Below are 13,469 nucleotides of genomic sequence, written 5' to 3'. Positions count from 1 at the left end.
TTTTAGGCACAGACAATTGAGAGACTTCCTGACCCGCAGCTTCCAATCAAACAGCTGAGATCTCACCCCGAGGCAGGCTAGAGAGGGAATTTGCTGTGGTCAGGTCAGTTGTCTGTCCAGCTGTAGCCTCTGGCACCTCGGAGTGCCCAGCAGCAGGCTTAGATTTAAACCTAAACTTAATAGAGAAACATCCTATTTACGGACAGACTTTCATCTTTATCAGTAGGGATGAATAGAATTTATTTATGCCAGACAATACTTTATAGCTTCCTAAAAGACAAACTTAGTACTAGGATAGGGAAAACATTTTAATAGTTAAAACCACTTACATGCTCATTCTGGTTGTGGTTCCCTTATCCTTTCTCCCTACCATCTCAGCAGGTCATTAAGGTTCATAAATGCACATCATGTAGCAACAGGGAACTGATGGAGTGAATGTAAGTCCACACCTGAACAGCCCTTAGCTTGGGGATGATCTACCCCACACACCTGCATGGTGGACAAGGGAAAGAAATGCAACTTCTCATCCAAAATTCACTAAATTTGTTGTATTTCTAAATAGTTATACTGGCAAAATGAGCTTTTCAGCACATACTCAGGCCTTTCAGAGGTAGGTGAGGAAATCAAAGATTCTGGTGGACCACGGAAGTTTACTCAAGGCATGAAGGAGTCATGTCACAACACTGGGGTCCAAAACCAAAAAGGAGTCCTGGACAGCCTGAATAAAGCCTGGTCTGCCAGCTGAAGATTTGCCCTGTGTCTGAATGCAGGAGAATGGGAAGAAGGCAAATAAAACTTTCAACCAAAGTATGTGATCTGTCACCTTAAAAAAAATGTAATTGTCTTCTAGAGGAGGTTCTACAGGGCAAAAAAAGTTTCATAATTTAGAAATCCAGTCCTGAGTAAAATTGGAAGAATGAGGAGGAGATGCATCCCTGCCTTCTCTAGCTTCTTCCTGAACAATAGGTTGATTCCGGATTGTGAGCAGGAGTATGCAACAGGAGAAAAGCAGCAGGATTTTGGTTGGAATGGAACTGTCTGAGAAAAACATAGTACACATATATGTTCCTCCTCTGTGTGATGCTTTATGAATAATGGGACCTTGACACCATTTCCTAAAAACAGTACAGAGACAAGTCTCATTGCAAAACTTTTTCTCTTCTGATAATGGATTTGGATGTTTTTTATCATTGCTGCTAAGTTTCATGAAGCAAGAAATATCTTGACAAATGATTGAAAATAATTTGACTCAAGATTAATCAAAGGAGATTTGGAGTAATTTGTGACGTTATTGCACAAAACAACTGTCTATACACACAACCATATCCCTTTCAGATTCTGCCTCTTAATAAAGGGTTTGAATAGCACCAAGCCATTTGAACTCTGTGAAGCTCATAGATATCTGCTGATTTACATGCTGTAAAGAGAAACTGAAGAACAGGGCAGGACTTACTCTTGTTACAATGCTTTTAATATTGCTTTTTTAATGATTGATAATAAAGAAGGTATTAATAGCAGCATTCACAGTCCTGTTATCAGAATCTGTGAGTTCTTTACAAACTTAAAAACCTCTGTTTCTGTGAAGCAAAAAAGATCATATTATCTGGAAGATCCAGGTAGGATTGAGACTAACATTTTCTAGATCTTCATACCTTCTATGAGTAAACCTGACCCCAGGGCTTCAGACTGTGGTTAGGATACTACCTTCTGGTAGTCATATCAATGGAGTTTTAAATTTTCCTGGTTCCCAAATAGTCTCAAGGGATTTCATTTTGTTAATCTTTATTTTCTCCTTCTTTTAAGCAGTTATCAATCCAGCAATTATTCACAGAGCAAACTCCTTTGAACAAGTGGTGACAAAGCCAGTCTGGAGATGAAGCTGGATAAAGGGGAAGGTCAGACAACACTGGCAGCCAAGTAACATTGTATTCAAGTCAGTTTTGGTTTTAGGTGCATTTAATTTGTAGTCGCAGCACAAACTCTGTGGTGTTTGCAAGGTGGCCAATACTAGCTGTGCAGATCTAAAGTCCAAGATGTCAGTAGCAAAACAGAGATCTAATTTTAAACACTATTTAAAACCATAGAGAAGCCATCAGTGCCAAAATATATGTTAAAACATGTGATTCACAACACCAGAAAATTCACAATCTCTATTGATACCCCGACTTTAGCATATGTGGATATTGTGTTCATGATCAATCTGGAATAAAGATCTTTCACTGTCAGGACATTCAGACCTTCCCAATAACCAAGTAGCTGACATTTGTCTCAGGCATCCTTTAAAAACTTTCACAACAACCTGAGCTCATCTCGTTGTTGTAAGAAACCAGATGAGTTTCCTCACTTGCAGTCAAGGAGAAAATATAGTCACTGCCTGAACTCTTACAATTTCCAGATGTCTATTGACATACTACCCAATCTTTTTCTTGACATTTAATCTCTGTGCCTGAAAAAGCTAGGAAAAACAATGTAACATATAGCAAGATCTAAGACTGTATTTTTTTGTTTGTTCAAACAGTGCAATATATATACTTTATATAATAATATATACAGATATATAATAATGCATATATACATTATGATTGCATATATACAAACACACAATCATATATATACATCACTTTCATGGGAGTGGCTGTTTAACTGAAGCAGACTGTACTTCTCTGCTTTATTCTAGTTTTTTTCACATCATTAAAATAAGCAGTTTAAATCATTGTCACTAACAAATTTAAACAGAATGTTGTGAATAGGATTATGAATAATGACCCCAGCACTTACTGATGAACATTAAATATTGACGCTTCCGTGTTTCACAATATGGCTAGAAATTATGTGGAGAAAATAATTTATATGTCTCTCAGTTTTCTAAGTGTCTGATGCTCAGAAGACAAATTGTTATAGGACTTGATTTCATGTATTCTTCACAAAACTTCTATTTTTTCATTCATATGAATAGGTTAAAGTGGACTAACCTTTCTTGACTTGTACGGAAAGAAATAGTAATCTGATTTAAGAAATGACTGTACTTAGCTGTCTTAACTTTATGGGGCAAATTCTCCATCAGTTATATGCACATGCAACTTTTATCAGTTTCTGAGGGAGCATATGGCTCTAAGCACTAATCTCATATTTTAATTGCTGCCAAACACACGCACATGCACCTACAGGCACAGTCCTGTCCCTTCCCCTTAGTTCAAAGATAGGAAGAATATTGTTCTGAGACACTTTTCTTGCCCGAGTCAGAGCAAAATGTTGAAATCTCAAAATTTTTCTTCAATGTGCATTTAAAACAAAGGCTTGTCGTGAGTTAATGAAAATACTAATTTCGTAGGATTTTTGTTATTTCTAGATACTGATATTTATCATAAAACAGGACAGGAAAAAAAAAAGAGAGAGATAAAAATGATATATTGAATTTTCCCAGAGGTTTTGCTTATTTGTTTGTTATAAAAGACAGAAACTGAACCAGATAATTTCTGTGGTTTTTATTTTAATACCTTAGCACTTTCTTCTAAATAAGCTTTGCAGAAAATTCTCTGGTCAGCTGTTACTCCTATGTTACATCAAAACTCTGAACTGTCATATTTTGTGTGGTAAGGATTAAAGCTGGTTTCTCCGTCGGTGCTGGGACGATGGAGACAGCAGGGAAGTGGTGTGATGCGATGACTGGAGGGGGGAAGGCTGTAGTCTCCATTCTCTTCCATATCCTGCCGCCAACTGGATGCACAATCCTCAGCAGATTGTGTGGGTTTCATGCCTAAAGGATATCTCTGGATGCTACCAGTGTTTGCAGAAAAAGGACTCCTATTGTCCTTAGCCAGTGTAATGCACTACAGTCCTTCACAGTTTCAGGAGTGTGGTTATACTTTTCTGTCACCTGAAAAAGGTTACCTGGGCAGAAATTCGTACTCCAGGTGGAAGTATCCTGTGTTTTCAAGCATGACAGGAATGAGAACTTGGAGAAGTATTTGCACGTTGTGATACCTGTGCTCCTGCACAATTCCCAGCATGTTTCTGAGCAGCAGCTCAGAACGGGTGGCTGACTTCCCAAAGTGGCGACCACCGCCGCTTGTTGGCTGCGATGAGAGAAGTGGCCAAGCAGTTCTTGGGGAAACCAGGCTGCTCAAATGTGCTGCTTAAGAGACAAAAATATACAGCAACTTGGCTGCCTTCGGTTTGTATGGACCCCTCTGATAAAATCCTGTCAGACTGAAGGTGTAGACATTTAGGATGGCTCCCTGGTTTCTTGTCTTGTAAATACAACCTTCGGATCAGTTACATTTAGTTTCTGTAGTTGTGCTGGTTCTTAATTTTTTCAGGAAATATAGGCTTGAGCAAAAGAATCTGGCTCTTCCACACCTCTTAAAATATAGCATTTAGAGAACTTTCTAGTAAAGGAATGAGTGTTGTCAGCTAGTTAGCACAAGTCATTGGAAAAATCCCTCAACTCTGTATAAGAGGAATAATTACACACAAATGCATTCGGAAATCCTATGGAAAATGTAGTCCAGTGACCTGGCATGGTTACAGCACAATTTAGCAAGTATGTTAGAACAAATTACTCCTTTTAACCATAAGCCATTCTGTTTCACGCTTTTAATGAAGGCCTGTGCCACACACTAGAATACTTCTCACCTCATTACTACCCATAAAAAGCAATGATCCATTCAAAGGCTCCTCATATCTCCCAAATGAGATGTAAAAGAGCCCACTCTTTCTCAATCTGGCACAAAAGAGAACAGCTTCTTACTTCAGCCTTTGATGTAGATCATTAGGATGTTTACTAGATAAAAGAACTGAAAAATTTATCTGTGTAACTTCACTGATGTTGTGTGTTAGCGTTCTGCCTGCTGGCTCCTGGCTCCCTATTTATAAATGTAAATCTCTTGTTGCTGTTTAGGAAAGGAAAAGGGTTTTAAGATTTCCCCAGAGCGATTATTTTCTTCTCTCTGTACATGTATGTGTGTATTTATATATAAAAAGTATACAACAAAAGGGAAGAAAAGGGTTGAGAGCGAAATATCCAGTAAATTTGAAGAATATAATGAGGCAATAAAACAGAAACTATGAACTGAATAAAATTTAAATGTGACATGCTTCTGATAAGCAAGTTTTAAAAAATTAATCATGTGTAAATTTAAGCTAGTTATTGCCCAAACACAAGTACACATACCACACACACACTGCATGTAGTTGTGTGTATTTAAAAATGTAAATCATTTTGCTGCCAAAAAGAGGCAACATTTTAAAAAATTAAAAATACATAGTGCCATAAATAGCATTTTCTTCAAGACAAATGTTCTTATTTCTTAGTAAGCCCAGATATATTTGGGTTGCTAAAATGGATGGGCAATGGTTAGAGGAGAGTTGAGCTGTACCAGTATGATACTCGGGTGTGCTATCCTTGTTCTGTCAGTGAGGATGACCCCCCACAAGCCTGTCACCAGAACTGTTTATTTAATTACTTTGATTCTGTCAAAGCAACTTAGCTGGCTTGGAGAGTTTTTAGCTAGTAAGGCTTTTCTTGTTGGAATCATGTCCACTGAACCAGATCAGAACCACAAGCTTTTAAATTTCATCCAAAAATATGAAAAACTGAAACACCTAAGGGCTTGGCAAGGTGGGACACGCCTTACCTATGTGATGCAGCCCTAGACAGATATGTTGTGCATCAGTAAGATGTATAGAGAAGCTAAAGGGTTTACCTCCACCAGGTACTGAGGATCTAGAAACACACAAGAGTAAGGTCTGCCATCCCCCCTTGAGGCCAGCAGTTTAACTAGTATCTTGTTCCATCCAACACACTGTGTGATACTTCAAAGTAACATGCAAACCACCCCACAACGACCAAAAGCAATAACCAGCCAGTAGGAAAAAAAAGTTTCCCTTTTAATCTAAGCAGCTAGTTATGGCAGGAGGCTTGAGTATTTTAAATCCCTTCTATCTTATCCTAGGTAAGTATGAATGTTTTATTATCTGCATAAATGTCTAATCATATTTTAGTTCTGGAAAGCCTATCTTTAGTGTTATAGCAGCATTAACTGATCATCCCTTAAAAGGGGAGGTGGGTAAGTATACTCTTGCCATCTCTCCCTTTTCTTAAATATACAAAAACTAAAGTATGGAGTGCCTCAACTCTGTGTTCAAGCCAAACAATGACTGAATATAAAATCTGCAGTTAAAATTCTGGAGTTCATGATTCAGTGCACTCCTGCATGCAATAGGTTTCAAAGTTCACATGCATATTGCTCACATTTATCTAGGAAATTTGAAGGCAATATTTTCTTGATTATTTTCTGTTTATCAACAGATTTATAGCAACTTATTAAAAATACCATTTGGTAGTGGTCAGACTATTGCATTTTGGCATCTTTTTTTCAAAGTAGCCTAGATAGACTCAATTAAATCTGTGATGATTCTTCACAGTTTTGCAGCAGAGAGCATTAAAAAAAAATAAAAAAAGAAAATAATTACAAAGTCCATTGAATTGGTACTGCCTTTTGTTTTGTATCTCTCCAGTGACTGTCTCAACAACACTTCTGTTAGCTCAGAAACTCTGTAAATTACAAAAATATAAAAGTAAGCAGGAAAATTAAAAAACACCCACCTATATTTTTAACAGGTAATCCCAACTCTTATTTCTTCAGTGTTTTTCTGAATACAGTATTCATTCACCTATGGCAAAATCACAGGTAATGATATCAAACACCAATAAACACTTAAGCTATACCGCTTCTAAATTAAATTCAGAAACATGAACTTGGCTTTAAATATTTTGAACCTTGTTCAGCTGCATTAAAGAAATTACAGTACTCAAGGAACGTCAGAAACTTAAAAAGAAAAGTACTTTTACAAGTGTGTGGCCTTTGGATAACAGACGTAGTGCTCTGTTTTGTTTGGAAGCTTAAATCAAAATTACTCATATACCTGGTTAGAGATTTATCTATCTTGAAAATAGAATCTTACCACTAAGTAGTAAGTGGGAGGAGGAAGACTGTAGGCATGGTGACAGTGTTATTCAAACTTCTCAGTATCTTCCTGCATGCAATTTGACTGCTGTTTATAAATACCTTTCAGAAATAGTTCACAGTTCTTGTTAACTTAACCTGTTGATTGTAAAACCTGTCCAAAAACACAGGAGAACAATTTGATATGCCATAAATTCTTCTTGATGCTAAACACTCATGGCATTTACATCTGCACTTAAAAATTTACATTTATTTCATAATCTGGTGGTAAGAATGAAAAAGGCACGAAGAGCACCAGCATGAAGTATTTTTAATCATAATTTTCATTCACTGGTAAAATTTTAAAAATCCCTCTAAGCCAGTACAAATAATTGCCAGTGCTCCTCTCTCCTTTTGCTATCAGACTGCAATAAATTCTTAGATCAAGGTAGGCTGATGAAAAATGTTTAGGGGGGAAAAAACCAAATAAATTCCTTTCATACTTTATTGTGGTTCAGTGGTATAGGTTCCCAAAACCAAGAACTTTTCATACTTGTTTCAAAACCAGTACATTTAGGTCTCAGCCTATCTTTTTTACGGCTGACGTGTGTATTATTTTGTAACAAAGAGACCTGTCAGCTGTGTTGGACTGTTTATTGCTTTGACAACTTGATTTTGACTTTTTCTACATGATTTGCCAAGATTAGCTTTTATTTACAGGGGTTTATGTTCTAAGATGAGGTGAAAGTACGAACACCAAATATATCTTTTTCCCTGACATCTCCAATAATTTTACCTGGTCAAATGTTTGGATACATAGAGCTGCAGTAAAAATGCATGATTAGTACACTCCCCTGTGGATTATGAACAGAAAGCATGTGTTGGGCTTACACACAGACGGTGATTTACTCACAGTCACATATGAAGGTATTTGCTCTGTCTCTCCCGTGTCTTTAGTGCCCTTTTCTCATTAAAGAAGACAGATACCAATAGATAATGAAACGAGTCTGTTCTGAAAAATACAGATCTGGCTTTTGAAAAAAACATACTGACCGTGCTAGAAGACAATTTTCAAAGATGATCCTGCAAGAGAAAAATATGCTGTATATTTGTGACCATTGCTACATGAAATATCACAGTGATGGATTTTGTAGTATCAGATAAAAGTATTAACAGAAATAATTCTGTAATCTATTTTCAGATAATGGTTTTGAAGTCCCACGCATGCCATAAAATGATAATAGCTGTATAACTATCAGCATGAAGCAGATTTTAACAAAGACTAAATAGAAACCCCGATTCCATAAAAATACACAGTTTAAATTCAGAGTTAATTAACAACCAAAATGATGTTGCAATAACTATTCAATTCATCCCATCCTCTAACAGTGTAAATAGCCAGTTTTCATGATGAATTTTGTTATTTTAAAATACATGTGCCAAAATGATCTTTTGCATCATGTCCCTGTTCATCATAAAGCTGCTCACTCTCGCTTAGGACACAGCAAATGGAATAGCACAGTAATTTGAACAAATGCAGCTCTTCTTGAAATGCCTTTTAATGAGTTTCATCAAATGCATGGATTTCTTTTGGTCTTATGACCTTTCCAGTTTGGCACACGGCGGAGGGGCTTCCGTGAAAAGCCTGTGGGATGCAGGAAGGGATGTGAGTGCCTCAGTAGATGGCACCCTTCTCTCTGTCTCAGAGAATGAACCTGCACTCAGCCTCTCTCATGCTGCCCATCAGCTCCCACAAGGAGAAAAAGCCAGAAAGCCACATAAACAAGGCTATTATGACTTTTCAGCAGAAGGGTTTTTGCTGGGGCTGGTGCCAAAGACATGTCCTGCACTTGATGTGCGAGGCCAGTGAGAAATCCCAAGAAGGCCCATGAAGCATCAGTGGAGATCAATCAGTGAGACTGCGCACAGCATGGGAAGTCAGTCACAAGGATCAGCCCTACTTGGAGGCATCTTTGGGGCAGAATGGGGTCTAATTATGGCTATAAAACATGCAGCACATAGCTGATACTGAAACCAGGATTTAGTCCCTATTCCACGCTACCTCTCTACTCTGTAAAGGCTTCTCAGTACCACAGATTGAAGATGGCAATACAGCAGTTTGCTGTCTCTCACTAAATTATTGAGACTAAGATTTACCAATGTTCAAAGAAAGTCTCCTACCAATCACTGGATTACTGAACATTTGAAATTGGAATCTCTTTAAGCAAAGATATATTAAGAAATAAAATAGATGTGCAATTTGTTATCATTTGTTTCTGTTAGTTTTATTGCAGTCTTCATGTACCAGTCACAGGTTTTTTATCTGAGGCACTATATAGCTAATGCCTTCCTGACAGAGGTATATAAAATAATCGATAGTTTGTGATCATCTGGTTTTAGTAATAAGTGCCACAACAGTTTATATGTAAGGCAAGCATATTTTCAAACTAAAAAAGAAGCACTTTTGGGGCAGTATTTTCTACAGTCATGAAATGTCTCAAGTGCTCTGTATTCTGGCTTCTTTCTTTGATCTGTCTGCCTGGGTCAGAAAAGCTTCGACTGGAGCAGATCAAAGAAAGCCTGAGCAATGCCTCTTCCTCCTGAACTTCTCCCTTCTTCATTTCCCTCTGCTCTATGGTACTGGAAATCACATTAAAAAAAAAAAAAGGGGGGGGGCAATATAAAGTATCCTTCTCCTGCAGGGCACATCTCCAACCTCAAGTACAGAATTTTATGACTTCATCAGGCAGAATCATCAGCCAGCCAGGCTCATTCCCACTGCAGGGCTGGCACTCAGCAGATTATGCTGGGCTTTGGGCACCGAGTACCGAAGAGCACAGGAGCCTCCTGCACTCACAACCCCGCATCACTAGCAGGGCAAAGCAACTGAGTCAGGCAGGATCACTCACAGGCAGAAAATTAACTATATGCAATGTCAGTGTGAAATAGGAATATAGCAAATGTTTAATGTCTGTTCAAAGATCCACCTGACAGGAACACTGGGTAAAAAGATGTGTGTGCCATCAGTAAGATAAATAACCCACAAAGCAAAATACATTATGTGAATGAAAATGAGAAACTTGACATTTTGAGCAATTAAAAGAGCTCAATTATCAGAACAACTTAAAAACTCAGCTCTGTATCTATGAAATAGACTATGATATCTGGTTATTTTAGGAAAAAAAATAAATTATAAAATATTCTGAATTTTTCCAACGAAATATCCCAAGTAACAGTAAAGGTTTTCTCATGTAAACCTTCGAGCAGAAATCAAATTAGACGTATCTTGGAAAGGATAGGGGAATACAAAAATCTTTAGGCAAAATAAGTTATTTTTAAATGATTATTACAAATATAAGGGACAGAAGATGATAGACTTGCTGAAGAAAGCAAGAAACAAATTTTCTAGAAAACATTTTAAATAATATTTTCAAATATAAAAAGAAAAGTCATGCTGACATTTTTTAATACTTTCTGTTCTTACTCCTAAATAAAATAGAAGTCTATTTAAATGAAAAAAATGCAATACTGTCAGGGTGCTTCAGGTCTGTGAAAACCACAGAAAATTTTTGTAATATAACTTTAAAATGGCTTTGCTCCAGTCAGTCTGATAGCTTGACTGCTGGTGATAGATACCAGGTATCTCTTGCTGGCAATTCCCCAGCTTCAAGGGAGCACCAATGTGATATGGCAACACAGGCCAGCAGTGAAGCAGTTAACCATGAGAGGGGAATTGCCTGCAGGAATGGGAACTGTTCAAAGGTTTCCCACTACTTTACAGAGTAGAATGCAAAGAAATGGATGTTCCTTTAGCCCTGCCAGTGTTGAAGGCAGGCTTTCTTTACATTGTGATCGGTTTCATTTCTGTGCATTGTTTTCAAAGCATCCTTCAACAGCAATGTAAAGAGAATTTATAAGCAATATTTCATATGTATCAATCATGCAAACAACTGATTTAAAATTACTTTTTCTTTTACATTAAATTTCAAATTTCAGAATACATACATATTTTAGGAATCCTCCTAAAATTATGTTATGGAATCCTCCTTAAAGTATGTGTTATGCTTTAATAACACTGTGTGAAGTCACTGGGTCAAACTTTGCTTCTCTTCATACTGGTGTGAATACTGGGAAGTTCCATCATAGTCAAAACTTCAATTTGGTACATTCTACCTCAGCCATTTGCTCTGAACAGATATTGTGAGATTAAACCTCATTAAGCTTTTAGCTTTGAAATAACTGTCAGGAAGACACAAATTGCAAGCACAGGAATAAAATTGCCTGTTCCATAGTGATATAAAAGCCATTCCCAGATGTTTCCTTTCTGAAAATTATGTGGGCACCTCTGGCCTGGGAGGCTTAGACTTACCTGGTTGTCAGCAGACCAGATGGGTGGTACTTGGGCTGCTATTGTTAATTTTTGATTAACTGGTGATTATCCTCCTCTTTTACTAAACAGCTTTATGCTGGTTCCAACTTTCCCTCGTCTGCAAGGGATTAAAGGAGATAAAGTGCTTCCATGCCTGATCTGAAATACATTGAAAAGCAAATTCTGTGCTCGAGTCTATCTAAAGGATGAGGTAGGTGAAATACTTGAAAATTATGGTAATTGTATCTACATAAGGGAGCCCAGGCTCACTTCTATTGTACACATTGCTGGTTTATAGTAGCTTTTTGCTCTAAGAGTAGCTCCTTCTCTCTAGGAGTTATTTCAAAGGACATAAAGTATTTCTTAGAATAAATTTAACAACATTGTGAATCTATGGAAAGTGTGCCACTGATGTGAAATTTCATTTCCATGTAAGAAATAATATTTAAATTAAGATATGATTGATTTATTTTGACTCTGAGCAAAATCTAGTAAGAGAGAGAAAAAGAATGCTCTATAATGATCACCCAAAAGTTTCCACTGAAATAATTTTGTTACAACTCTCTTTTTCATTTATTTCAAATCCTGAAAGCAAAACTTACTGCTCCTTATTTAATTATTAAATAATTAATTTTTTCTGTTCTGATGATAGCGTTTAAAGGCCCCAGGAAGATTTTGCTTACTATCTGCATCAATGGCCTTTACCTATGCATTATAGGATGACAGCAGATGTCTGAACACCCTTATACTGGATATGCAAACCTAATAGTGGGGAATATTCCTTACATTCCTTCCATTTACTGAATTCAAATTTATATGCACCCAATTGGAAATTCAGAGATAAGTAATGATTTTATTGTTATCCCAGGTCTTTAAAAAGCCACAAATTTCTGTTACAGAAACACTGTGCTTGTTGCACCAAGCAGCCAGCACATAAAATACTTGAACATTACAGAGAATAAGTATATGACCCAGAACACCTTATCCTGGTCCATAGCTGGACCAGGATTCTTGGTATTGCTTGATTTCATCAGTTCTGCAATTCTACATCTCTGGTGGCCGTAGCTCACCTGGAAATTATCAGGCTGCTCTACAGACAAATGAGATGGGGGCTTGAATCTTCTCAGGTCTGGGATAGACGACAATCCAGTTCTGCCCCTCTGTAAGTGCTCTAACCTCTCACCGGAAGCCCACAAGGGGGTTTGGGTACCTTTCTCTTGCTTAGGGTGGTTCTGTTTTCTAAGCTTAAACAACTGACAAGTAAAGACATTAAATAACTTCTGGAAGTGGAATTGCAAGCCACATCTTGGGGATGTCCCATTGTGTGGCTCCAGCACTGCTTTAGCTGCACACTTTAAGCCATTATGACTATAAAGAGATCCTTTCATGAATTTGGGATATGGAACCTGCTTCTCACACTTCTGAGCAGCTCAAGTTTTATATACAGCATGGTGACACTGCTCCCTCAGAAGTGTAATCATGAGCTCTTTCCCAGATACAGACCAGCTAAAGCTGCAGGGGACATCTGTGCCACTTCAGGGAATGAGTCCTTAAATGAGAGGACCTGAGAATGCACTTTTGAAGTCTGCATTTGTTTTCTGAGAAGGAAACCTCAGAGATGATTTTTGCAGTTTCTCTGGGCTGGTGACTGGTGTGTCACCAGGCAATTAAAGTCTTTTATTCTCACATGTTAAAGTAATTGGTATAGTTCAACAGTACCACAACAATTCAGACGCTTAGATCCCAGTATGCAGAGCCTGAGAAGCCTCAGCTCAGGCTGTTTCACTTTGGACTTTATGCTTTGTCTGCTGACTGGTGGAAAGAGGCAAGCAGGATCTTGTACTCTTTCCAGTCCTAACTACTTGTGAATGCAGAGAGTACCTTTGATTCCCAGTGTGGGTCTGCTGCTGCCATTGTGTATTATACAACAAACTGTTTACATAACAGCTTTTTGTTACAGGTTTTCAATCTCAGGCTGCCAGTGTGAGGCAGAGGCTGCCAGCTGGCAGGCACAGAGGTGCTTGTGCTCTAACTGTTGGAGGTAATTAACAGCCCAAACTGTCAGAAGGTGACAGCCGGCAGAAAGTTCCTGCCCTGGGGTCACAGCTGTATTCCGGCAACTTGCTTCTTGATTTACCAGTAAAACTAATAAC

This window comes from Passer montanus, unplaced genomic scaffold (genome assembly GCF_014805655.1).
Source record: "Passer montanus isolate IOZ18808 unplaced genomic scaffold, ASM1480565v1 scaffold14, whole genome shotgun sequence".
NCBI lineage: Eukaryota > Metazoa > Chordata > Aves > Passeriformes > Passeridae > Passer > Passer montanus.
This window is presented reverse-complemented; position numbering follows the sequence as displayed.